The sequence below is a fragment of the Monodon monoceros genome, unplaced genomic scaffold (assembly GCF_005190385.1).
Source record: "Monodon monoceros isolate NGI ecotype Baffin Bay Population unplaced genomic scaffold, NGI_Narwhal_1 Super_Scaffold_1, whole genome shotgun sequence".
NCBI lineage: Eukaryota > Metazoa > Chordata > Mammalia > Artiodactyla > Monodontidae > Monodon > Monodon monoceros.
In genome coordinates this window covers 66,482,385-66,507,125 of record NW_021703765.1, presented here as the reverse complement: position 1 = coordinate 66,507,125, position 24,741 = coordinate 66,482,385, and the positions used below count along the sequence as shown (strand labels likewise).

The 24,741-nt window shown below is 50.8% G+C and overlaps 1 non-coding gene across 1 annotated transcript; it reads right to left on the bottom strand.

Annotated features, from left to right (window-relative positions):
- Positions 1-3,772: 3,772 nt before the first annotated feature.
- On the bottom strand, positions 3,773-3,844 carry TRNAE-UUC. The gene has a single exon. It is a non-coding gene; the product is annotated as a tRNA-Glu (tRNA).
- Between the last annotated feature and the right edge of the window lie 20,897 nt (positions 3,845-24,741).

The following is a 24,741-nucleotide window of genomic DNA, read 5'->3' as shown; positions in this document are numbered from 1 at the left end:
ATATTAAAGGCTCTGAAAAGGTCTGCAGGAAATAGACCTGATTAACTTTGTGAGGCCCAGGAGAGCATTAATGCTCCACAGGGCCTGTCCTGAGACATAGCCCCTCCTAGAGCTGGGACTTCTGCAGTGTGCTCACCATTTCAAAGGTTCATGGGCCCCTGGGGTCCATCTGAGCCCGGAGTTAGGAAACTTCTTCTTTCATCGGCTGGCCCAACAATAGTCATGGAGACTGTTCTGGGCCAGGCGTGGTGTGACCTCCAGGGACACAATGGTGATGTCATAGGCATGTGTCCCTGCCCTGCCTCATGAGCCCACACCTAATGGCCCCTTTGTCCAGGTTGGCTCCTGCCAGCAACTCCAGCCTTCCCATCACACAGCATTCATGCACATATAAAGCCTTTGTCAGCCAAAAGCAGGGGCTGATGGAAAAGCCATCAAGACCTGGTTCTAGCCTAGGGCTGCTGTGGACACACTATGATACATCTGGACAACATTTAACCAACAGTACTGACTGAGCACCTACTAAGTCCAGGCAGTGAGCTCAGTGCCAGGGGCACAGCTGCAAATAAGAGAGATCTCAAGACTTGGCCCCTGCCATCATAAGGCCTGAAGTACAGAGAAGGAGAGGAAAAAACAAAGGAAGATGGGGAGACAGTGGGGAGGGAAAAAATACAATAATTCCAAGAAAATGTTTCAAGTTTCACAAAAGATATAAACAAGAGACTGAAAGAGAGAATGTAAAGAGCTGGGAAACCTAATTTGATGGGGTGGTCAAGGGAAGTCTCTCTAAGGAGTTGGTATTTATACTGAGACTTAAAGTGTGGGAACAAGAGAACCACAAGAAAGTTTTCCAGGTGGAGGGCACTGCCTGGGCAAATCCTCTGAGGCAGGGCAGAGCAGAGCAATAATCACAGAGAGAAATGGCATAAGATGAGATTGGGAGGTCAGAAGGGCTCAAATCCTGTAGTGGCTGTGGGCTGTATCAGCTAGCTATGGCTGCATAACAAACAAGCCCCTAACTTGGTGCTGTATAAGAAGTACCATCTATTATTATAGCTCACACTCTGGGGGTCAGCTGGGGACTGGGAGGTGCTCTGCTCTACGTTGAACTTGGCTGAGTCACTTGAGCTGGAAAAGCCTTGCTCCTTATGCCCCTCATCCTCCTCCTTAGACCTGGAGGGCTAGCCTGGCTATGACCTTCTCACAGTGATGGCAGGAACATAAGAGAACAAGTGGCAGCTGCAACGCTTCTTGGGGCTTGGACTTGGAACTGACGTGCTGTTACTTCTGCTTCATTCTATTGACCAAAGCAAGTCACCTTTCACGGCCACCTTTGTGGGGGGGGGGGGGGGAATGACATCCCACTAATAGTGAAGATGGTGACCACCATGAGACGGAGAAAAGTAGATGAAGTCCAGAGCCATTTAAGGGCAGGATCAATAGGAATGTTGCTGATGGATTGGATATAAGGAGTAAGGAAAAGGGTAGAATCAAGTTTGGCTTCTGAATTTCTCCCACAGCGATGGGGTAGACTATGGGAGGCAGGAAAGGCTAGTCACGGGGGCCCACCCCAGCCTGCTCTGGCCCCTGGCTTCCTCGTCTGCACCAGGAGAGGTCAGGGGAGCCCGCCAGCCAGCCACACCCCAGCCAGAGCCCAAGCTTCCTGCGCCCGTGTACAGTGAAGATCAGATGGCCCTGCTGTGATATACGACCCCCATAGCTCACAGCCGGGCTGCCGCTGGGATGATGTGTTGTTACCATCCATCACCTCCTGACGGGCACCCAGCGCCAGAATTCGGCAGCTGCCCTTCCCCAGGACACTTAATTATAAAGGCCTGAAATTTTCCCCTACCGGCCCCGGGGAAATAAAGGCTTTGTTTACCAACTGCAAGTTGCGAGGCTCCCAGGGGAGAGCCAATATATCAGAGCAGCCTGGCCGAGGCAGTGCGAATCCTGAGACCTGGTGGGAGGGCCGGAGGCTTCTGGGGAGCTGTCACCTCGACCCCCACTGACCCCCAGCCCTGCTCTCCGGTTCTTCATGGGAATATTGATCCCAGAATTTCTATGTCCTCTCACCTGTGCTGCGTGTGAATTTGCTCAAAGCCAACTCAGTGCAATGTTCTGGGCCCCTCTTCTGGGCTTGCCAGCCTCTCCAAAAACCCTCGGAGTCTTGGGGGTAGCGAGAGGGTACAGCAGGACATCGAAGACAACATTCAGTGTCACTGCTCACAAGGATGTGAGCGCACCTGGCCTAGTTCTCAAAGTGTGGTCCGCGGACCAGAAGCCTCAGCCTCTAAATGCACACTGTCAAGCTTCATCCCTGAACTAATGAAGCAGCAACTCATTGCTGGGGGCTGATCCAGCAGTCTGTGTTTTAACAAGCTCTCCAGAGGATTCCCATACACGCCCGTTTGAGGACCACTGACTAGTTCACTCCCACCCTTCCTTTTTGCCTCTGGGCTGTCAAGTTTCTAGAGAAGGGGGCTCGGCTTGCCCCATATGACCCTGAAAACAGGGACAGTGGGGACACTGGAGCTAGGCTTCCACACTCCCCAGGTCCCTGTGTGCAGCCCCAGGCTAATGGATGAGACTTTCTGAGCCTCAGTTTTCTCTTCTGTAAAACGGAGGTAAGGATGCTAACCTTGTGATCTGTAGTCAGGGTTAAATGAGGAAAACCCCTGCTAACCCAGAGGTGCCGGGTGAAGGTGAGCCCTTCCCTGGATCTCCCCACACTCGGGGCATGGCCACCCTCACAGAGGGGCCTCCCAGCATTCCTGGAACCCACCTGCTGCAGGAAGGTGATCAGTCCTCCAGGGGACAGCGTCTGGAGCCCTAGCCTTCTTGCCTCCCAGCCCTACACACACACAGGGTTTTTTCAGCCTTTTCTTCACATCAACACTGGAGCCAGTACTTGAACCCAGGTCCTTCTGGCTCCCTGACCTCTGGGGCTCTTTCTACCAAAGGGCTGAAGCTGGAGAAGAACAGATCTCCTCCAGGGAGAAGGAAGGTTGTTCCCTGCCCTGTCAGACCCTGGAACAGGTGCAGTGGGAGAAGGATGCAGGGGAAAGCTGAATTTGGTCCTTGCCAGGTGATCAGCCCAAGAAATGTCTTCCTCCAGATCTGATCTCCTCAGTGGAGACATCATTGTCAGAGAGGATCAGGGAGGGCTCTGCAAGCACCCAGGCCCAACCCAGCAGGGCTGAGCTTTTTGCACTGACATGGACCCCCTAACACATACACAAACACACACACACACACACACACACACACACACACACCCCCTCCTGACTGTCCCCCGCCTCATTCCAGGGGACTGTGGGGCCTGCCCTGACGGAAGGAGGTGGTTTGTGGCTGAGGGACAGAGGGTGTCCATCAGCTCACAGGGGTTGCAGGCCACTCCACAGCACCATAAAGTAACATGTGGAGAAACCAGGTCACGGGGCCTGAAAGACATCCAGCAAGATGGGTGTGGATCACGGCCTCCTGGCCTCCAGTCTGCACTCCACAGCCCACTGGCTGTGTGTTTCTGGGCAAGTCACTTCACTCCTCTAAGCAGTGGAGTCTTTGTCTGCTACATGAGAATGATGACATTCCCCCACTGGGTTGATCCAAACCAGACCAGAATGGGGATGACCAGCAATGACAGATTCCAACCCTAATATTTGATGTGGGCCCCTTGTCGCATTTCAGGAATGTGGCTTGTTAGCGATCTCTGTTCTCCTTTAAAAGAAATTTTTTTTTTGGCCACACCACGCAGCTTGAGGGATCTTAGTTCCCCGACCAGGGATTGAACCTGGGCCACCGCAGTGAAAGTGCAGAGTCCTAACCACTGGACCACCAGGGAATTCCCTAAAAGAAAAATTTAACTAACTATTCCATTGTCTTTGGATTCTCCCAGAGGCAGGCCTCGAGATGAGTAGTTTACCTGGTACACGCACGGTAACCCTTGCTGAAGAGCAGAAGAATGAGTGAGAGAAGAAGGCAGCTGTAAAGGATGTGTTATCACAGGCAGGCACCGCCATGGGCTCCATCCCACTGGGGAGCATTGGAGATTCTACAGACACACACCTCAGAGGTATCTCACCTAAAAAGGGAGGGAGCTGGGGTATTGATACACCAGCTCCTATCTGTTAGAGGTTGAGGGCTTCCCAGGGAGGGCGGTTATTAATTGTCAGCCCCTTCTTGCCTGTCCCTTGAGAGGGCAGAGCAAACTCTGGTGGCCAGACAAACCCTCAGACAAAGAGCTTTTGGTGCTGGGCATTGGATGTGGCTGGTGTGCCCAGAAACACTTAGTGCCAAGGGATACAGGTGGGGCCCCAGCAGTACAAGTCACACACTCCTTCCTGCTCCACGTGGAGAAACGCTTTATCTATTTCAAGACCCAGCTCAGAGTACAACTTCCTCTGGGAAACCTTCTCCAAATACCCAAGGAGAACTGGAATGTGCCTTCTCGCAGCAACTTTGTCTTTATACCATGAGCATTGCTTTCATTCATTTGCTAGATGTTTCTTCAAATGCATCTGGGTACCAGGCACTGCTCGTGCCTCTGATCACACTGCACTATAACCCTTCTAGACTTGTCTCTGAGCACTAGACCATGAGTTCTCTGTAGGCGGGACTGGGTCAGATTCATGTTGGCATCCCCAGCAATGAGCACATAGTAAACACTCAGTAAGTGTTGGCCGATCTGAACTTCAAGGGAAAAGCAAATCTGATGCTACATGAAAAGCACTTGGCTTGGTATAAAACCTGCTGAAAGAAAAGTTCTGAAGGAATAGCAATTAATGTTTGGGTACAAGCTGCGTGAGTCCCTCTGAAACACATCACCACCCCAATCTGTACCCGCCTCGCCCCAGGTGCTCCAAATGAAAAAGCCTGCATCCCCTTGGGAGCCCCCAGCACAGGAGCCATCTAAAATTAGACCTGCCCTGTGGGCGCTTAAAATTAGAAGGACTTTGCATTCCAAGATGCCAACAGGTGCCGAGCAACAGTTCATGGACCAAAATAAATCAGTGGCACACTGGGACTTAAAATTAGATGAAGCCTCTGGGTTCAAACTGCTGTCAGCATCGGGCAAGTTGTCTTCAATAAAGGATTGAGACGAGGTAGTCCAAACCCGTCAGTGTCTGAAGTCTGGAGTCCAAGGGAATCCACATGTACTGAAAATCTACTTGTCGCCAAGTCTGTGCCAACAGTCTGGCTTGAATTTTGCAGCTGATATACACAGTGGTGCTGGGAAACAGCACTATCCTTATTATTATGCCACCTGGCAAATGACACCACAGAGCTTCATTCCAGGGACTTGTTCAAAGGCACCCAGATGACAGAGCAGGGCTTGAGCCTCTGCTTCTCCCTGGTTGCTCCTCGCTCGTTTCAGGGAGCCAGATCACCCTCACCCATTTCTAGGAAGATCCCCACTTACCAACCCTATACTACTCCCTAAGTAGCCTTTGTTTGGGTCATGTCACCTGCCCTTGGCCACACTGATTGGGTAAATCGATGGCATCCACCCTAGAGTGAGCCGCTCATTGGCTGGTCAGGGACTTATGGGGTCTGGCTGGGAAGGATGAACTGGACCATTCAGGTGTCTCCTAGGAGAATGCACTGAGCAAGTTTCCTAAGAGGAAAGGATGCAATAGACCCTACTGAGGTGAGAGAGGGACGGGCAGTGCTCAATGACTTCGGCTGATGTTACGGACCAGTGGGACATGTCGCACTGCATCCTTAACTCATCCCTAGGAATTTCACCCCCTTTTACAGATGAAAGTAATTGCATTTGGAGAGGTCACCAGGTGACCCCAGAGATAAAGACGAGGTCTGGGTTCCAAAGTCCTCCAGCCTAGGGGTGCCCATTTGCATGTGAGCGTGTGTGAGAGTGGGCATGTGTGTGTGCACAAGGATGTGAGTGTCAGCCAGGGGGGAGGCCACAGGGAGGACTGGGGATTCAGAGAAGGTGTGGCCCGCAATGCTGCTGCAGTGGGCACCCCACCCCTCTGGGAACCTCTACACGTTTCCTCTGTTTTCCAACAACGGGGCCAACTGGGCTCAACCGGAAATGCTGTTCTCTGCCTGGGCACCCTGGCCTGGCAGCTCTGCCCTCACCAGCTACTGGCCTGCCCTACTGAACGAAATACTCAGTTTTTGGAAACAGCCCCCTCGACTCTCAAATCCTGGATCATCCACAGAATGACGCTGAGTCAGCTCTAACCTCCTTGAACCTCAGTTTCTCCATCAATAATGTCGGAGAAATCATGGCTCCTTTTTTTATAGATTGCTCCTAAGAAATAAACATGTGAAGTCATTGTTCAGTAATTGTTGGTTTCTTTGAGTATCCTAAGATAAACTTTGTATGAGGGATCCGGTAAGACTGGGTTCCACCTTTTCACTCAGGCACGGACACTCTGCATAACTTCTGGGAAGTCCCTTGTCCTCTGCGGACCATAGTTGTTCCCAGTTCTATAATAGAAGGGTAGCCCGAGTTCAATCATTCATTCCTACTATATACTATTGGGTCCTGCACTCCACATGGTAGGTGCGTGGAAGAAGAGGCGTCTGGCTGACTCCTTTCTTTCTTGGGAGGTTGCAAGAATCTAAAGAGAAAAGGGGTCCACCTCGAGTGTTCCTGAGGTCTGTTTGTCAACTGACTCATTGAATCCAGAGCTCACAAATGTGTGCACATCTGCACGGGCCTGTGTAGACACGCAGGACACACACCCAGCAGAAGACAGGGTTTGACAGGCCCAGAGACGGTGTCTTGCGGAAAAGGATTAATTGGAGAGAAAACAGGAAGCAACTCCGAATGTTCAAGCCTCCCTGAACAACCCCATTCTTTTTCCACACTTTATGAAAATGAGATCGGACGGCGGAGGGCAGGGAGGCGTGTAATGCTCCGGCTATTTCCTGCCGTCCTTCCCAGTGCCCCAGAGGCCCAGACCAAGTGTAGTTATCTCCTCCCTGGCTGGGAGGGGGTTAGTTCAGAGCCCAAACCACCAAGATATGGGGAAGAAGCATGAAGAACGATACAAACAAGCCAGGCTCATGACTCCAGGCCAACAGGAACAGAGCCAGAAGCTCTCCCCAGCCCCAGCCCTGATCCAAATGCTGGCTGGTCCCCCAGCTATTGGCTGCAGAGGTGATGGGGGTCCAGCTTTGGGATCTGAGCCCTGCTTCTTGAGTGAGACTGATGGGGGAGCTTGTGTGGGAACCTGAGGAGAAGCAGGAGACGGGTGCATTGCTCTCTCTCTCTCTCCCTCTCTCTCTATCTCTCTCTCTCTTCTCTTGGGTGTCTCCAGCTCCGCCACGTAAGAGTCTCAGAATCTACCTTTATACCTGTGTCTCAGCATCTCTCATTACCTCCATCATGTCTGTCTCACTTCCCTGTGTGTGTGTGTGTGTGTGTGTGTGTGTGTGTGTGTGTGTGTGTGCATCCCCAGAGTCTATCTTTGGGAGTCAGACTCTCTCTCTCCCAAACAAGTAGGGGTAAGCTGCCAGGATAGCTGGAAAATCCAACCCTATAAAAAAAACTTGCTATGAAACACAAATTCAGATGAGACCCCCTCTTCTACCACATTGTCCAAAACTAAAAGATCAATAATATCCTTCATTCAGGATATTATAGTAAGGGCAGAGCAAACAAGCACTCTCAAAAACTGTTAATGAGAGTAAAAACCGGTATTTTTTTTTTGGTGGGTAATTTGGCAATATCTATAGAAATGTTAAATGCACACACCCACTGACCCAGCAAGCAATGTGCACAAAGAAGTATAAGGATGTAGAAGGCTACGATAGCATTGTTTAAGCACCATTGTTTGTAATAGTAAAAAAATGGAAATAATCTACAAATTATTTAATGAGGACTGGTCAAATAAGGCAAGGTGTAGCCATGCTGTGGAAGTTGTGGAATATTATGCAGATATTAAAAAGAGTGAGCTCTATGTATGAGTCAGGGCAGGGAAAGATGTCCATAAAACAAACAAAGCTACATGATACATTAGTTGGCATAGGTCAGGCTATGCTGCAATAACAAATATGCCCCAGAACTTCAGGGGCTTAATACAAAAAAGGTTCATTTCTTACTCATACAAAGTCTGATGTAAGTTCAGTCCTTCTCCAGGGTAGCCACCCTCCATGCAGTGACTCAGGGATCCAGGGTGAGTCCACCGTGGGGCTCTACTCTCTCAATATGGGCCCCGTGATCACTACAGCAGGAATGGGCATAAAGGGTTCACACCCCCTCTAGCACACATCACCCATCGGCTGCAGGTCACATGCTCTGCCTAATTGCAAGGAAATTGGGGGAGTACGTAGATATTAGGTGAACATTAAAGGCTCTGTCAAATATAATGATTACACGTAAAGTACAGTCTCATGTATGTGAAAAAGCTAAACCATGCTGGGGAGTGTGGGCAATAGATGAAAACAGTTTTTAAAAAGATCTGGGGACACATAGTTTTTCAGGGCAGGAGCCCTCTGTGTCCCCCTTTGCCTGGCAAAGCAATAAAGCTATTCTTTTCTACTTAAAAAAGAAAAAGATCTGGAAGGACATATCAAGGTATTGAATGAATTGATCTCTTGAGAGGGGAATAGAATTGGAATTAATGGGCTGGGGCATGATGGTCCCAATTTTACTCTGTGTTCATTCATATTGATTGATGCCAAAACAGCAGAAGCCTGGAGAGGCAGAAAAATGGAGCCCTTGTGACCCTATTTGAACATCTGGATCAATCCATTCCTGAAGCTTATGCCAATGACTGTAGCCAGTATTTTTTTATTCCCTACTCCCCCTGTTCTTTTGTGTTTTTAATTTTTAAAACTTGTTTTGGTTTGTTTTGCTTGAGCCTCTTAGAGGATGGGTTTTTCATCGGGACTGCTAGATTCCGATGCCCACCCTCTTAACCCACCTATAAGGTACCCTGTCCTGGGCACTGGAGTCAGATGGGAACTTAGGTATTGTTTGATCCAAACCCTTTCATTTCACAAATGAGGAGACCAAGATCTGAGGAAGCCAAGTGACTCACCTGAGGTCACAGAGAAGCCCACCTTGCATTGCTGTCTATACACCCCAGATCTTTCCACAAAGCCCCCCACGTTTACCTAACCTTGGTCCCTTGCGTGGCTCTGGGGCCCTGCAGATGTCAGCGTCACTTCTGATTTTTAGCACGTGATGACTAAGGCCCACCCTGGTACCCTTGGCTGTGAACTATGTCCTGAACCATTTGTTGCCAATAGCAGTCCAAGTGCTGACACCAAAGACTGACTTCGTTCCTGTTTCTTTTCATTGAGTGTGGAATCTAATGACATCATCCTCCCTCCCTGGCCTTCCAGTGGATTTGTTCCAGTGGGAGAGAAAGGCGGAGAGTTGCCACTAACCCACTGCAAGAATTACAGGTGCCCCACAACCCGAATGTCCCGCCACTCAAGGCCTCCAAGCCTCAGGTCCCACGCCTATAAAACGGCAGTAACCATAGCACCTGCCTGCCTCATAGGGTGTTGTCAGAATTAGAAGAAATTTCACGTGCGAGAGCTAAGTGTGCAGTGGTATGAATACCACTGTGTAAACGCCAATGAGCATCTTCCTCGTCTTCCCTGGATGGGGCCCAGCCTGCTAGGGAGTAAGACTTTGGGCCTGAGATTTAGGAGACATGCAGGTTGGCCCCTGCTGTGTCACTCATTCCTCTGAGCCCTAGAAAATCCCCTCCATGCTGAGCCCCAGTTTCCCCAATCACAAAGTAAACCAAGGTTCTCTAAGGACCTTCCTGCCCTAATAACTGGACTGTCGGCTGGAGGAACAGCATTTAGCTGATTGCTCTGAGTCCCTGCACACCTGCTGGGTACCAGGTCTGCGCCAAGGTCCCTCCATCCATTAGCTCACCAGCTCTAGTGGGGTGGGTACTGTCTCCCCAATTTTCAGAGAAGGAAAGTGAGGCCAAAGAGACCCAGGAAGTCTCGCTTTGCCGTCCTGCCCCAAGGTTCCTTGACACGTTCCTAAGCGAGCATATTAGATTCTATTCCCAGTTGCAGCAGGCTCTTCAAGACGTATTCTGTTTCCTTGGATTGAGAGTCATCCCCCACTTCCTGGTGGGGAACCCCCAAGTCCAGAGATCTTGATGGCCTTGCCCAAAGCCATAGGTGAGGGGCACAGAACAGGAGTCCAGGGCGCCTGAGTCCCGAGAAAGGATCCTTTCCTCCAGACCACGTCGTTTCTTTTGGATTAAGAAAGCCCTTGGCTCTCTCCAGCAGCAAAGCCATCAGAGCTGTTTTCAGAGGCAAGGAAAACTTTATGATTTTTGAGATCAGGAGGTGGGAAGCACTTGACTCTGAATCCAGTCTCTCTTGAGCTTCGATAACTACCAGTGGTGACCTTGAGAATCACCCAAACTGAAGAAGAAAAGGAATCTGGAGCTGCCCTTCAGCCAGAGGCCCTTCTGTGTGATGACTCAGTCAACAAACTTTGACTCCACCCAACCCCATGAAGAGCTGCTGAGAGGTCCCAGGGGCGCCAGGAAGAACCCCAAATGGGTGATGCAGCTGTAGGAGTTACTAACCATCTAGCCCATCCCAGGCTCAAACCCTTGGCTTGGCTACAAGATAGTGGGGCTGAACGGCAGCAACGTTCTTGGCCTCTGTTTGCTCATCCGTGGAATGGGGATGACAGGACCTAGCACGTAACAGGCACTCGGTAAATATTAGCTCTTGCCATTATAGCCCTGGGGCCTCGGTCACCTCCTTTCAGTCTATTAATAAGAAAAAAAAATTTTAAGATGTGGATAGAAACAAAATGACAGCCTTCGAAGTGTCTCCCAAGGAAGATATCTGAGAGGTGGCTGCTGGGGTCGCCCTCTCTCTGAGGGTGTCCAGGGGTGGAGGGTCCCCCCTTCCTGCACTCCTCCAAGCCCTTAGAGTCTGTGTTGCAATTTTTCCAGCTCAAAAGATTCACTGCAGAGGCTGAACTCCGGCCAAGTGTGGACAAAAGACACTTGGGAGTGGTGGCTCAACCCCAACAGAAGGGAGACGGGAGATGGGGGTGAGGACCCTCTGGGCCTCCAGCTGGACCCACGGCCACACCCCGGACTGGAGAAGGGGGTGGATTTTTTAAACCAGCCCCTGATGCCCAAGAGACATGAACTTAAATTCTGGCTCAGCCACTCAACGGAGTGACCGAGGGCAAGTCCCTGCCACTCTCCAAGCCTCAGTTTCCCCATCCCGTGGAGGGCGTGGTGCAGGCTAGGGGGGAAAATGAGTGTGACTGTGTGTCGGTGAGTGTGCACAGCACGGGCAGAGAGCTGAGCGGGTGTGAAGATCTGAGCAGGGTTGAGGGCCAGAGCAGGACTGGGGTGAGGCCAGCCAGGTGCCCGGGGCACAAGTTTTAAGGAGGCGCCTAGTCCCAGCCCTGGCGGGGGTCCTTGTTGCCATCACACCAACACCCCTTGGATTACCAGGTGTGAAAAATGAGCCGGAGCCTCCCGGGCTGGCCACCACCTGCCAGCAGCCAGCACTCTCCATCTCCATCCAGCCTCGGGCGCCCCCCTAGGCAGGAAGGAGTTAACTGGAGGCCCTTCCAAAGCAAACAGGGCTCAGAGCTGCAACCAGCCCAGAACTCAAAACACATGGGGACCCCACGCCCGTCCTCCCTCCCTCCCCTCCCCCAAGGCTGCCTTTGTGTAGCTTCCCTTCCCCTGCCCCTTCACCCTTGCCCCTGGCCACCAAGTCCTAGGGACTCTGCCTCCTCTGTTCCCCCTTCCCTCCTCCCAACCTTGTCATCCCCAATCTGTTCCCACTGAGGGTGGAGGTACCAGGGCCACCAGCTGACCTGCTCTCTGTGCTTCCTGGACACTCTCAGCCTCCCCAGGCCCAGGCCCCCACCTGCAGGGGGAGCACCCATCCATAGACTGCTCCATCGCTCTGCTGTAGGAGCATCTCTGTGGTCAGCTTTGCAGCCTCCGTTGACTCTGAGAATGGAGGTGCATTAAAATGCACACATCAAACTATCCATGTACCCCACCCTCCCCTGCCCAGGGGGAATCTGGCAAGAGCTGGGCTGACAGCAGCTGAGACGGGGTCTGCACCTCCTGACTGGACAAGTGCAGCCCCTTCCTGGGACTGCGGTCCTCCTGGAAAGTGGAGTCTTGAATGCCCGGCCTTCCTCGGGGCCTCTGTGAGGATGGAGGGAGGCCTGGGGTGGGCAGGGACGGACTGCAGCGGTCTTAGCATCTTGGTGTCTCTACTCTCAAGGCTTTTTGCTCAGATGACACTCTCCAAGAGGGAGACTCTAGCTCTTAGAGTCCCTGCCCCTCTAAAACAAGGTACTGGTGATGACCTTTCAGCAACAGCGATCATATGAACATTTTATCGACCCACACTTGCGCTCCAGTTCCTGGCTGAGCCCTTCCTAATCATTATTTTATTTATCTACACGACAGCTCTGAAAGGCGGGTAGCACTCTCCCCGTTTTACAGATGAGGAAGCTGAGGTTCGGAGAAGTTTATAAATGTGCCCAATTGCATTTCTCTTTAAAGAAGAGAAAGAGGACTCAAAAGTCCAGCTTTCTCTCTACCACCCTCATCATTTATTAGTTGCCAAAAACAAACCAACAAAATCCTTTTCTAGGGGTTAGAGAAGCTTCCAGCGTGCACCAAGGAGAGGGTGACCTGCAGGTACCGAGGTCAGTGCTGACAGCCCACACAGGTAACCAGGGGGGTCAGAGTCATTCATTTCCTTATTCATAAAAGTGTTTTAGGGCTTCCTTGGTGGCGCAGTGGTTGAGAGTCCGCCTGCCGATGCAGGGGACACGGGTTCGTGCCCCGGTCCGGGAAGATCCCACATGCCGCGGAGCGGCTGGGCCCGTGAGCCGTGGCCGCTGAGCCTGCGCGTCCGGAGCCTGTGCTCCGCAACGGGAGAGGCCGCAACAGTGAGAGGCCCGCGTATCGCAAAAAAAAAAAAAAAAAAGTGTTTTAAAACTGATCTGGCCTGGGATGCTTTAGACTGCCCACAAGGCAACGTGTCACCCTCACAGCCACTGGCAAGGTAGATTCGACCTGCCCATTTTACAGATGAGGAAGCTGAGACCTAGATCAGGGAAGGAACTTGCTTGAAGTCACAAGGTGGTTATCTGAACCCAGAAGGAGCTCTCAGTCCCCTGACTCCCAGGCTGGGATCCCATAGTTCAGCAGAGACTGTCAACATCTATATCCCCTACAAAGGCTCGTTACAACACAGACTGCTGGGTCCGCCCTCAGAGTTTCTGAGTCAGAAGGTCTAAGTGGACCCAAGAAATTGCATTTCTAACAAGTTCCCAGGTGAAGCTGATGTTGCTGTCCCAGGGACCCTGCTCTGAGAGTAAGTGACTGGAATGACAGCCTGTCAGGCATTTTGAGGAGTTCAAAAGGAGAGATTTGGGGTAGGAATGGTGGTACCCCCAAAATCATTCCACATAAGTTATTCCACCTAGCCAGTTGCAAATAGGTCCTCCCATTTTGCAGCCGGGAAAACTGAGGTTCAGAGAGGGAATGAGTGTGCCAGGCCCAAGGTGACATGGCTGAGGCTATGACTAGGCCCCCAGGAAAACATGGCTGCCTGATTGCTGGGCTCAGTGCAAAATGCACACGCAGGACTCCTTGTTTGAAAATGTATTAAGAATTTCAAGACAGCAACAGCAGAGCGTGAAACAAAGTGTGGGGCCCTTCAGAGCACGGGATTCTGGGTAAGAGCAGATGTCCAATGCCATGGACTGGCCTGTCCCCAGGTCTCCTGGCTGCACCCTATACTGAGTCCCCAGCTGAGAGTCTACAGACACAATGGGGGTCACAAGATGCCCCCCAGATCCTGGCCGCAGCTGCCTTCCCAGGGAGCAGGCCGCACCATCCATCCACCAGGTGAAAAGAGCCCAAGGTAGCCGCCTGGACTGGATTTCAGTTTGTTTTCTTTAGGTGGAGAGACACCGCGGGAAGCCGACCTGGAGGAAATCCAACCCCTGAAGAATTTGGCCTGTCCCACCCCGGCTCCCATGGGCCCCACAGGCCCCTCCCCTCCCGCCCTCCCCCAAGTCTGCATCTTATTCTTAAGCATTTTAGAAAGCTTTGTGAGCCGGGGGTGGGGGGGGGCAACTGGACAAAAAAGGGGAGAAAATTATTTTAAAAGTCACTGACCAAGAAGATGTAGCCCTGAGGAATCACTGAAGAATGGAGTGGTTTTTATAGAAAGAAATGAGGGTTGAGTGATGCTTTCCTGAAATCCCCAGCACGACGGCACAGTCTGGGTTGGCATCATTCAAGGTCATGGGGGGAGGGAGGAAAGGAGCAAAGGCCTCCCAGGAGAGGAGACCCTCCCCACTACCTTCCTGGCCCACACCTGGTTCACAGCTGCCACCAGGCCTCCTCCCCCCCCATCCCAGGAGACACCTTTGCAGCCCAGATTCAGGTGACAGGGAGAATGTTCCAGGCTATGTATGGGCTGGGGCCTTGAACGAAGCCACCACATCTCAGATTTCCAGGGGAGGATGTATAGAGATGCCCCCTTCTTTCCAGGGACTGTGAAGGGAGGGGACAAAAGCCAGCTACAAGACAAGACCCCCAGCAGCATCTCCTTTGTGTCACCAGGCCATGTGTGCATGTGTCTGATGTGTGTGTAGGTTCATGACGACAGTCCATTGACCATGGTTATCTGGGGAAGGGGTGGGAGAGAGGGTGATTTTTGTTTTTGGCACTAAACTCTCCCAACAGCTTGAATTTTTCTAAAGATACGTATGTTCTGGACCTTTATGTTAAATTGTTAAAATATTGTCCATTAACCGATGAAGGGATAAATGGAATACCATGCATTCATTCAGTGGAACATTATTCAGCCATAAAAAGGAGCAAAGTGCTGACACATGCTGCAACATGGATAAACCTCCGAAACATGATGCTGAGTGAAATAGGCCAGAGCAAAAGGCCACACATTGTATGATTCCACTGATATGAAATAACAAAAGTAGGTAAATCCATAGAGACAGAAAGCAGACTGGTGGCTGCCAGGGGCTGGGCGGGGAGACAGAATGAGGAGTTTAATCTCCAGACTGCGTCACGGGTGCAGGGTTTATTTTTAGGGTGACAACAATGTTTTGGAACTAGATAGAGGTGGTGGTTGTACAACATTGTGAATGTACTAAATGCCACCAAAGTGTTCACTTTAAAATGGTGAGTTTTACGTTATGTAAATTTCACGTCAACTTTAAAAAAAAATGAACATGAAAGGGGATCCTTGGTGCACCCCTTGGGGAGCTGCTCGGCGGGATCTAATGAAGCTGGAGAGAAAGCGGCACGTGGGCCCCAGAGACCCACAGGAGGTTGCTGGCAGCGGGCTCTTCTTAATAACCCCAAACCAGAAACTACCCAGACGCCCATCAGTAATGGATGGAGCACAGACTCTGGAAGATTCGCAGAATGGAAAACTCCCCAGCCGTGAAATGAACAAACTACCAATAACCACAACCACAGGGGTTAATCTCAAAGATGCAGTGTGAGCAAAAGAAACCAAGGCATAAAGAACACGCACGACTCCGCTCCAGTGAAGTCCAAGAACAAGGAACCTTAGAGGTCAAGATACCGGTTACACCTGCTGAAGGCGGGGAGCGACTAGAAAGGGAGAATAATTCTCACAGATGGAGTGGTTTTGAGTGTTCCCTGCAGCCAGGCAACATGGCAAGCACTCTCTGTGCATTGAATCCTCAAATGTTTTTATACCCGTTTCACAGATGAGGAAACTGGGGCTCAGAGGGCTGAAGTCTTGTGCTCGAGGTCAAGCAAGGAGCTAAGTGGCAGGTTGAGGTTTGAATGCAGTTGTGCTCGGTTCTGGAGACTTAAACACTACGGGGACTAAAAGATTTACAACAGCCTTCAGATGGAACTTGGACCCTGGGTCTTTCCGAAACCAAAGCTCCATGCTCTTACCCCCAACTTCTAAGTTCAGGTGTATAAAATACTTGGCACATAGCAGGAGTTCAATCCGTGTTGGTTATTATTATCAATAACAGTGGTAGGACTTCTGTAGCAAGAGGCATAGGCAAAGGACAGCCCAGTCTCATGATCGGTGGGGGGATCAGCAGCGCACAGTCAGTCTAGGGACAGAGGCCCGTGGCCTGAGAGACGGCAGGCCAAGGTGGGTTCCACACACCAGAGCCCAGACCCCTGGCGCCTGTCTCCCCAGAGCCCCCAGGCTCTCTTTTCTTAGGTCTTCTTGACCAACTGGACCAACACGCACAGGCCACTCCAGGCCTGGGTCAGAAGGAGGCAGAGCGTGCATTTAGAGAGCCCTGCACGGAGCAGCTGTGGGGCTGGGACCAGTGCAGTGTGCTCTGAGCTACTCCACCATGAAATGTGCATTGAAAATACCTCCCGATCAATCAGAGGCCAGAGGTCAGTCTCCAGGGACAGTGTGCATTCCCTGCATGCTCAGATGTCCCTAGCAATTTCACAAATGAAAATTGAGAACGCCTCGATTACCTCTCCTGGGACAGACAGGAAAGGGCTGCCCTGTGTCCCCTTCCAAGGCAAGTTTCTCAGGCTGATGATGGCAATCTCAGGCGTGAAAGAGCTGGAGACTGCCTCAATCTCCAATGCCCCCATTCTACAGGTGGGGATACTGAGGCCCAGAGGGGGAAATGGACTTGCCCAAGGTCAAAGGGTGAGAATTGGAGGCAGAGTCAGGATTCAAAACCACGTTCCTTGACTCCCAAAGTTCTCACTGTCCTACCTAGACGGTCTTTGAGTCATTCATTTCACAAACATTCACTGAATACTAACTATATACCAGGCTCCATGCTAGAAGCCAGGAAGACAGCAGTGAGCAAGCCCAGGCATGGTCCCTGCCTTCGGGGAGCTGATAGCCCAGGGTGATGGAGTTTCCAGCTGGTCACCTCAGTAAGCACACTCTCAGTCTTGGAAACTCAGTCACCTTAGCTTCATACACATTTATGGGGCCCTTCCTACATGCCCAGCACAGTCCCCAAAGCGGGGAATGCAAAGATGAAGAGGACACAGTTCAGGATCCTAGAAAATCCAATCCATTGGATACTGCCTGTATATCAATAATTATGAACTGATGAAAATGAGTGATGGCTGTTAAAACAGAGCCAGTGCGCCAGAGCCTGGGAAGGTTAACCTTGGGGAAAAAAGGTTAACAAAGGCGTCTTGGAAAAACAGTCACCTCTGCTGGACAGGACGTGTCATGTCAACCTCACCCAAAGGGTCTCATTTCAACCACCCTCTTCTGGTTCAAACCTCCAGTCTTAGGTTCCCCCCAAACCTGACCTCACTGGCTCCCCAGCTAAATCCACACTGCATTCTGGCTGATCTCTCAATTCCCCACCCCTAAATTCCTTCCTTTCTTGGGGGTTGGGTTGGCAGGAGCACACATCACGGGCCACCTGGAGACTCTCCTGAAATTGCAGGGCTGAGTCAGGTTGGGGCGACCCTGGGCACCCCACTTCCCAAGGCTGCCCTGCTCCCGCGTGACTATCCAAATTAGGGCCTCTCTGCTAAGAAGTGATAGTGGTCCCCACCTCTGCGGGTCATGAAGCCCTTGTATGGCGCCATTGCATCACTTCCCAGAAACCAGCCTTCCTGAGTTGTTCTAGAATGTGCTTGCAGGAAGGGTCCCACTTCTGAGCACATCCTTACACAGGCACAGAACCTTACAATTTGCACATCACTCATGACCTCACCTATCTTGGCCTCAGTTTTCCTCTTCCATAAAATGGGGGCAATCATAGTACTTACCTCATAAAACAGTGCATGAACAGGCGCCGTTCTAGTGGGGGGCGGGGCGAGTGCAAACAATACAAATGATAAATAAAATATCAGAGTTTGGCAGGAAGGGGGCGTGAAGGGGCATCTGGGGATGGTTACAGGGATGTGTTTGGTTTGCCGAAGTGTGCCAAGCAACGTTGAAGGTGGGGGCACTTTTCTAAATGCACATGGCAATTACAGTCCAATAAGTTTGAAAAATATACATTAGAGGTTAGGAACTGATAGGTGATATATTTTAAAAACAAAGAGCTAAGGGACTAGCCTTTTGATTACCTGGGGGAGAGCATTCCAGGCTGAGGGCAGGGCCAGTGCAGAGGCCAGCAGGCAGAAGGCAGCGACGGGAAGCTATTGATTTATTGATAGCGCGGTTTCTTCGTTTTCCTCTTTGCTTTTCACATCAACAGCATGAAGGAGCAGAAAGATATGCCCCCTTTTTATAAAGAGGAGACTGAGGCCCAAAGAGGGGGGGGCCTTGCAGTGATGTCACTCAGCAACTGATTGGCAGAGGTTGGACTCTGGGGCGGGTCATCTTACTCCATTCCTTCCAGCTGGTGAGGTGGGCAGGGAGCAGCTAGCAGCACCCCCAGTCTCAGGGCACAGCAAAGGAGGGCGCCCCTGTCGCCCCCCACCACCACCTGCCCAGGAGGCTGCCCGTCTCCACAAGCCCCGCCCTCCACCTCAGGCCCCGCCCCCATTCCCAGGTCGCTCTCCCCAGACCAGCCTGTGATCTCACTGCTGCTCTTGCCAAAGCAGCTGAAATCTTTCAGGTCTTGGCTTGGGTCTGCTGGGGAGGCCGGAAGTGGGGGCGGCGCTGGGGAAGGGGCTGGGGAGAAACAAAGTCTTCCTCCTTAGAGACAGTGTGTTCTCCCAATGGCTTGTTGAAAATGTGAGGCTTTCATGCTTCGGGCTCAGCAAGGAAAGAGTGGAGACAGAGGAAACGTTACTCTTGGACATCTGCGTCCCCAGAAGGAGGTGGTGCGGCAGGACGCGCACCTCCTGCGCCCTGCGGAGTCTGTGGGCAGCAGCGGCGGGAGCTGGGGGTCAGAGGGGATCCCAATCGTGTTGCATTCACAGCTCCACCATGAACTTCCCGCAGGTGACTCTGCCACTCTGGGCCTCGGTTTCCTCATTTGTAAAATGGACATGGTAATAGTTCCTTTGTGGTGGGATAACCAGGACAGTTAGTGAAATCCCTCAAGCACTTAGCACACAGCCAGGAACAAGCCCGTGCTCCGTATATGCAACTTATAGTAATTATTTATGTACATGAGGTTATTGTTGTTGCAGTGATGCTTTGAGTTTAGGATGATCCAAATCAGGAGTTAGTCCCAGGGGGTTAAATGGCTTGTCCAAGGTCTCACAGGACCAGCTACATGATTTGGGGGACTCAGTGCAAAATGAAATGTGAGGCCCTGCGTTCAAAAATGATCAAGAATAGCAAGATAGCAACAGTGGTGCATTAAACCACGTGTAAGGCCCTCCTGCACGTGCGGCCTCATGTGGTTCTACAGCTATGAATACATAGGTACGTGGAGACATTTGCGTCCAAGATCAAGGTCTCAAAGAGCTGGAGTCTGGCCCCAGAGCGGGTCTCCACCACAATCACCTCTCTTCCTAACTCCTTCTCGGCCCAGCTCTTCTCTATGCACCCAGGGCACCCAAAAGTCACTCCTTTGACTCTTTCCAGAGCCCATTGGCAAACATATTCTCGTGGGTGGCAGAATGGGGTTGCAGCTGAGAGCAGGCTCACAGTTCCTGGACGCTGGCTGTGGCGAAGGTAAGTTGGGACACCACAGCTAACGTGTGGCAGATCACATCCTCTAAATAGATGTTCACGGTGATGACCAGGCTCGTGTCACCTCTGAGTTAGGGAGGGCTCTATGGCAAGCATTCCACTGGACAGAGGGGACAGAGGGGCCAAGGGAAGCCCAGGAGGGTTGAGGTCAAGTCAGGACACCCACAGCAGGGTCAGAGCTGAGTCTGCCCTCCCCCAACCCCACCCCCGGGATTCTGAGTCACCCACTGGCCCATCCTTCCCTCTCTCCATACTTTTCCAAGGTCAGGGACTTGATCCGTCTTGCTCAATGTTTTAGCCTCCATGCCTGGTAGAGTGCAAGCTATCAGTAGGAACTAGTTGAATGAATGAATAAATGAATGAATGAATGAGCCACTGTGGCAACAGACTCTAGGGTGCCCCCCCAAGATCCTCACCTTCTGATATTTATGCTCCTGCATAGTCCCCTCCCCTGGAGTGTGAGTGGGACCCATAATTTACTTCTCACCCATAAAATACAGCAAAGTTGATGGGATGTATAGGATTACCTACGTAAAATATAGCACCTGTCTTGCCGGAATCTCCAGGTCACAGACTGGCTTTGGATAAGCAAGCTGCCGTGGTGTAGCTACCTATGTTGGGAGGCCCACACGGCAAGGGACTGTGGATGGTGTCTAGGAGCTGAAGGTGACCTCTGACCAACAAAAAGCTGAAGCCCTCAGTCCAACAGCCAGGAGGAAATGAATTCCGCCCCCAGCCTGAGTGATCTTGGAGGCAGATCCCTCCCCAGTTGATCCTCAGATGCGACCACAGCCAAAGCCTGACACTTTGGTGGCGGCTTTCTGAGACCCTTAGCCGAGGACTCAACCAAGCCATGTCGGGACTCCTGACTCACGGGAACCGTGAGACACACAGAGGAGCTGTGACTCGCCCAGTGTCTCACAGCTGGAAAGGGGCCGAGCCAGGATTGGAACCAAGTCCTCTTGCCTCCAGAGTCTTTTCTCTGAAATGCTGCACCCAGGAGACTGGCTACCTAATTTGTGGGGCCCAGTGCCAAGTGAAAAGGCAGGGGCCCTTGTTCAAACTTTGTGAATTTCAAGTCAGTGACAGTAGAGCATTAAACTGAACACAGGGAGCTCTGTGATAGCACAAGTCACATGCCCATGAAGCTGGCCCTGGCTACACAGGTGACGTTAGCTGCCATTACTCTTATTACAATTTCCTGCTCCTATGTGCCTGGAAACTTCAAGTCAGGGAACAACGAAACAACTGAATTCTGGAGTCGCAAGAATCTTGGTGATGCCGTAATTACAGAACAGTCCCCGTGCCCTCAGATCCTTGCTAGATCAGGACCCAGAGGATCGGAAAGAATACCAAATATGTTGGCAAATACAGAGTGTTGGAGCTGGAAAAGGGCATTAAAGCAACCCATTTTACAGATGTGGAAGCTGAGCCCCAGAAAGTGGGAGTAGCTTTCCTGGTACCCGGGACCCCTGGGTCCCCCTTCACTCCTGAAGACAGTTCTCTGGGTCCCAGGCTCTTCCCATTCAGCTGACAGGCCTCCCGACTTCCTCTGCCTCTAGTTCCCTGGGGCGATTCTTCATTCCATTGTCCTCCTCGAGGGCCCCTCTTCTCCCAAGCTGTGCGCCGCTCTTAGCTCGGTGCCCCAGGAGAACGTTACCAGCGGCTGCTTAACTCCAGTGATAACTTTCTTCTTTAGAAAGAACGAAAAGGGGAGAGGAGATGGAGGCAAACATCGCCGCTCTAAGGAGGCCCTCGTCAACCTGTTAAGAGTGAGGAGTTTGGTTTTTGTTAATATTTTTTCTGCATGGCGTGCTGCAAATAAGAACATTCAGAGAGCAAATTGGTGTCGTATTTATTGCTGTTGGCGCTTCAGCAGCACTAAGCCGGTCACAACAGAGAGGCCACTTGACGTACAAGCTCAATTCCGCCTGGTTAAAGAGATCAGGGTTCCGCTTGGGGGCTGGGTTTCATCAAGTCAGCGCAGAACGCAGCCCCAGAACACCCAGGCTAATGGCATAACAGGACTGAGCCTTCCGTATGCTCCCCACGTCCCCGTGGGATGCTCGGGGCAGGCACTGAGCTCCATAGCTTCCAGTGCCCACCAGGCACCAACCCAGGCCCAGCAGGGTCTCGTGCCTCCCCTGCGCAGCCAAGCTGTGCTCTCAGCGCTGCAAGATGCTGCCAGCTACCTGACTGGGGCTGCACGAAGGCTCAGAGAGGGGTTGTAGCTTGTTCAGAGTCCCCAGATGAGAAGGGCCCGAGAGAGGGATCTGAACCAAGTCCAGAGTCCTTCCTCTTAATTGCTACACCCAAGGCTGCCTTCCTAACTGCGAAGCCCAGTGCAGGGCCCCTTGTAAGTCGTGCACCGGAAGGACAGGGGTGCATCTTTGAGCAGAAGACTGGACAGACAAGATATCAAGGGGGCCACCTGGGTTCAAATCCCAGCGCTGTCTTTCCTGGCTGGGTGGTCTTGGGCAAGTGGCTTATCCTCTCCATCCATACCTCTATTTCTTCATCTATCAAATGAGTAAAATAATGAGTACCTACCTCGTAGGATTATGAGAATTTAACTGAGGTAATACACAGGAAGCCCTTCAGACGGTCCCCGATCCATAGTAAGAACTAAACAAGCATGGACTGTATCATGATTGGGAAGGTCACAGGTCTGGAACCTGCAGCCTGGACTTCGCATCTCGAGTGAAGTCGGGTGGGTCGCTTCAGCCCTGTATTCCTTATCTGTACTCAAATGTGGGGAACAGCTTATGCCTATGTTCAGGGGACTGCAAGGGTTAGCCAGGGTGGGGAATGTGAACGGGTTTTGGAAGCAGCTCTGCACAGACGCTGTTATTGTGACCCCGACTTGGGGCTTCTTCAGAAACAGTGCCATATGCGGCTGGTGAGAGTGTGAACTGTCTTCACCATTTGGAAAACAATTTGGTGATATGGCAGCAAGGGAAAGGTGCACATACCCTCTGACCCAGCAATTCCACTCCTAGAAATATACCCGAAAAGTATCCTGGCCCTTGTGCTCCAGAAGATGCACACACACATGCTCAGAGCAGTGCTGGTCAGGAGAGCTCCAAACACCCAACTCAGAAAAAGAGATCAGAGTTGTGGTTACCAGAAGCGGGCGTGAGGGGAGGAGGAATCAGAGGAAGGTGTAAACTTCCGGTTGTAAGATAAATAAGGACCAGGGATGTAATGTACAACAGGATGGCTAGAGTTACCACTGCTGTGTGATAAGTAGGAAAGTTAAGAGAGTAAGTAGCTCCTGAGAGTTCTCATTTTAAGAAGAATTATTTTTTCTTTTTATGTATTTATATGAGATGATGGATGTTAACAGAACCTCTTGTGGTAATCATTCACAATAGTTGTAAATCAAACCATCCTGCTGTGCACCTTAAACTTATACAGTGATGGGTGTCGGTTATTTCTCAATAGAAAATGAAAAAAAATTTTAATAAAATTTTCTTTTTTTTAATTTTTATTGGAATATAGTTGATTTACAATGTTGTGTTAGTTTCAGGGGTACAGCGAAGTGAATCAATTATACGTATACATATATCCACTCTTTTTTAGATTCTTTTCCCATATACGTCATTACAGAGTATTGAGTAGAGTTCCCTGTGCTATACAGTAGGTCCTTATTAGTTATCTATTTTATATACAGCAGTGTGTATATGTTAATCCCAATCTCCCAATTTATCCCTCCCCTCTTCCCCGCTCTGGTAGCCGTAAGTTTGTTTTCTACATCTGTTACCCTATTTCTGTTTTTTTCTTTTCTTTTTCTGTTTTGTAAATAAATTCATGCGTACCATTTTTTAGATTCCACATATAAGCGATATCCTAAATTCTTTTTTTTTTAAAAAGAGACCTTGAAGTCAGAAACCACCCCGACTTGGACGCCCATGGACAGGCGAACAGACGAACCAATCGTGAGATAGTGGAGGGAGAGACTGCACCCAGCGCTAAAACGGAATGCATCACATTATGAAGGGGTGATGCCACAGAGTTCTTTGGTGGCGACAGAAGTCTTATACCCCTGATGGTTATGGTGATCATTCAGATCTACACAAAACTTCACAGAACCATACACAAGAGGGGAAAAAATTTAAAAAGCACTTATTAAAACTGGCGACCTGGGGATAAGGCCTGTCCCTGAGTTAGGAGTATCGTAGCAACGTCAGTTTCCTGGTTTTGATCATTGTACTGAATATGAACTGACCACTGGGGGAAGCTGGAGGAAGGGTACACGGGGACTCTCTGTATTATTTTTCCTACTTCTTGTGAGTGTTCAACTATTTCGAAATAAAACCTTAAAATGATTAATGAATGAATCACAGCACAGGCAATGGCATGAAGGACTCTCAAAAACAGAATGAGGAAAGAAGAAAGCACTCAGTACGATTCCATTTACATCGAGTTTTAAAAGGGCCACCCCTACCATATATTATTTCAGAATCTTCCACGTGTTGTAAGTCACTAGCTAAGCAGAGAGTCACACCTGAACGCAGAAGAGGGACTCACCTGGACAGCAGGTAGGGGACGTGAATGGGGACGGGTCCGCAGGCCCTGGCAGCACGGGTAACATTCCATTTCTCAAGCTCAGTGGTGAGGAGACTGTTTGTTTTGCTTTATATTGTCGTAGGCCGACGTTATACGTTTTATGTGCATTAAAATATCTCGGTAAAGATAAATTTTTTTAAAAGAGTTTGATCATTGGGATCAGGAAGGCCTGGGTCCAGTGCTAGCTTTGAGCCTCAGCAACCCAAAGTGACCTTGGCCAAGTCACTTCACCTCCTGGAGCCTCCTGAAACCCCATAGTGTTCCGGGGAAGCTTAAAATCAGATATGTGTGTGCTGGCTTAGCGCAGCCCTGGAGCGTAGTAAGGCATCAAATGGCCACTCAAGTACAGCTCCGGCAACTCCAATTTGATTCCAAATCCCCAGGTCTCCAAGGGGTCTTCCACGTGGAGCCTGATGGGCAGAAAGACAGATAACCCTGGGTGCCTTTCCTGCGGAAATGCCCTCCTGGTGCTCCCGGTGTCTGGGCCTCTCTTTTCCATGGGGACTGGGCAAGGCCTGCGGTGACCATTTCATCCAATTACATGGCCCTGTGATGACCTCACCCGTGTCTCTGAAGTTTTATGCTGGGAGAGGG